This window comes from Psammomys obesus, unplaced genomic scaffold, assembly GCF_907164565.1.
Source record: "Psammomys obesus unplaced genomic scaffold, mPsaObe1.curated_primary_1811, whole genome shotgun sequence".
NCBI lineage: Eukaryota > Metazoa > Chordata > Mammalia > Rodentia > Muridae > Psammomys > Psammomys obesus.
Window position 1 is genome coordinate 6,557,884 of NW_026585797.1, and position 3,340 is coordinate 6,561,223.

Genomic DNA, 3,340 nt, shown 5'->3' on the forward strand with positions numbered 1-3,340 from the left:
CACACACACACACACACACACACACACACACACACACACACACACACGACATCTCTCCTCAGTTTTAATGCCTCTATCTTGCTGCTTTCTCATTTCTCCACTGAGCTGCCTGTCAGTGGGAACCAGCTGCTCGAGTTTTCCTCCTGTCCCTACCCAGTCCTCCAGTAGCTTCCTCACGAAATAGACTCTCCATTGGCTAAGCTGCAAATCCAGAATGTCCTGAGTGCTTTTCTTTCATAGTCCACAGTGGGATCCTCAGTAGAGCCTGTCTGATTCCTTTGTACATGTCTAGATTCTGGCTGTGGCCATGATTCTAGTCCCTTCCCCACCCCAACCGCCTCCCACCTGCTCTCTCTGCCTCCATTCTTGACTTCCTTCTGTCTAGCAAACAGAACGACCCTTCAGAGCCCAGGCCAGTTGTGTTTGTCCTCTACAGACCTCTTGTACAGGTCTCTCCACTTGGCTTCAACATGCCAGGATCCATATTCTCTCCTCGCTGGGAGGTGGGCAGGAACTTCCCCATGAGTGTTTGCTCCAAGGGAAACAGATCAGAAAATAAGACACCAAAGGCTGGTCCTGACCCTGAGACCTCACCTCCTGTGAAAGTCTGCTGGTGGCCCCCTGGCTCTCATGCCTGCTACTCTCCTTTCTGTACCCAGGCTCTGTGGCTCATTGGGTGCTTTTTTCCACGGAAGTGCGCTAAGTCTGCTACACCCAAAGACCTTCAAATCACCCTTGAAATCCAGAAGCTTTTCTCGCAGGACAGCTGAAGGGATCACTGTCTTGCTGCATTCACATCTCCCCTTGAGGGTTCCCTCGCTTAGGAGGTTTATCTGACGCAATCATCTAACCTAAGAGTAGCACCAACCCCATCACTCAGCGTTTCCTTCAGCCCCTGGCATTGTATCATACAATCTGACTACAAGCATGGAGCTTGGCTCCTTGTCTTTCTCTGTCCCCATCCCAGTCTGATCAGGATGCTTGGTTCCACTTAACGGGTGGTTTAGCCACTGCTGAACCAATCACATCTCCACCTCCTGAAATGCCACCATTCTCCCAAGTGTCACCTGTGCATTGCTCAGGTAAGGTTTTACCACTTAGACTCATGTCCTAATTCTGGTTTTGGAAGAATAAGGGTGGCTGTAATTCAGAGGCGCTTGCCTCAGGAGGACTGCGCTCTTCCAAGCAGAGCTCCCTTAGCTAACGTGGCTCCTCCTGGCTTCAGACTTGGTGCTCTGTTCTTAGCTTCCCACTTCTTTCTGCCTCATTCAAGGTATGCACTTAAAATTGTCCCTCCTGGTTTGCCATAATGTCTTAACACCATCAAGCCCCACAAAATGCCCTCCTCAGTCCTTTGCTTGGTAAATATCTCATTTTTTTTCTTTTTCAATCATATCATGCTTAGAAAAAAAAATCATTTTCAGGGTCAAACACATACATAGGTAATTGTGGAGGTAGAAGAAGTTTATCCAAAATGGTTGAATGTTCCAGGCATGGAAAATAAATGGACCTCTACTCAGATTACTGGCAGACACACACAGGGAGAAACAAAATCCTGCATCTGTTTCCCATTGTAAATAGCGAAAGGGCACAACCCAGAGACTGGCCGGCAGGCAGGGTGAAGGTGCTGCGGCTGCTGACAGCCTGACCTCCGCAGCGCCTGGGGAAAGCACTTGCTTCGCCATTACTATGTCTTGCCTGTTCGTGAGTGTGGCATCTGGCGTTTAATTCAAAGGACTACCTTTAACTCCTGAAAACAAAAGAGTAGAACAACTAACCCCAAACACAAAGATCTTGTCTTCTTCACAGCCATAGAAGATACAAAGCTAAGGCTGCAGAGGACACCCTCTGCAAATGAATTACCCCTGCACCCTCTTGCAGCTTTGGTTTGCTTTTAATTTTCATTTTCCGTCTTTGGGCAGGCAGACTAAAGAGAAGCACCTAGTAGCCACTGTGGTCACCCTCTGAACCTAGAGAGCAGGGGATAAAATGCTTTGCTGCAGTGGCCCCTGCTTGCCTTCCTGACACTGGCGTCCCAGCCACACTACCCAACCTAGCAGACAGGGACACTTGATAAGAAATGCCTTTAAACATTCCCATCGGGAAGGTTCTGCAGCTTGGCTCGGGCGGCGTGTGAAGGAAACATTTATTGATGCTATTAAAAGGCATAAAGCTTTTTAACCAATCCGTGTTTGGAAGAATGAGGACCACCCATGGCTGTAAGAAACCATCAGGCAGTGCAGGCCAGGATCAGCGTTCTGCCCTGGCTGGAGGTTGCGTTGGATCTTGGATACACCGCATTTGCTTCAAGGCGGACAGGTCAGGAACCAAGAGACCGAAAGCTCTGACTCTTTGCTAACCCGAAAGCCAGGTTAGCAGAGAAAGTTCGAGTCCAGGTACCCATGAAGGCAGGACAGCAGTTAGAAAAAGCAGCTCAGGCCCAGTCCTCCTGCAGGGAGCCATTGCTTAGTTTTACACAGAGGGTCCAAATGGAGCCACTGAAAAGAGCGCTGGGGCAGCCCTGTGGACGGCATCACAAGCCTCCCAGGGCGACGCTTCCTCAGCCTATACCAGCGCCCATTTTACAGGGGGGGTTTACGATCGTTCTCTCAGCAGAGCCAGCCAAAGTTTTATAATCTTCATTAAAACCCAGCACCACGTGTAATAATACGAAACACTGCCCTACACCGGGGCCAGGTTATAGGTGCTTAGGGAGACATGGCAGTTTCCTGGCCGTGGCGAGGGTAATGTTGCAGGCACCAGCGCACCACCAGCACAACCGCATTTTACTGCCAACGTCGTTCAGCCTAAGTCCCAATTACTGCCTTTAAATTTTCGACTACCACCAGCAAGCCTCAGGCCCACGACGGCCTCAGGGGCGGCCGCACCCTGGCAGCATCAGAGGGGCAAGCAAGGGGAAGGGGCGGCTGCTGGGGCGCAGAGGCGTGCAGGACGGAAGGGGGCTCTTCTTTTGGAATAGGAAGCAGTTCCTGGGTGGGGTAGGCCTTTTGGAACGCTTTCGGGCAGGGAGCTCCGTCAAGGCCCACTTCCCACAAAAGGCGGCAGGTTCAGCTTTCCGGGGGTCCTCGGCTCCTCCGGCCCCGCCGCTGCGGGAACGTCGGGTTCCACGTCGGCTTCTCCCTTTCCTGGGTGCCCACGGCTCGGGCGACGTCCCCACGTGCCCCTCGGGCCTTCGCCGCTGCGGTGGCCCCGGCCTGCCCGGCGAGCCCCGACTTCCAGGGCCCGCGCGAAGCTAGGCGGAGCGAGGCCGCCGTCCGGGCGGGGACGGCAGGGCTCTCGGGGCGGCGCGGCCGGCACAAAGCCGGGAGCCCGGCGGCGG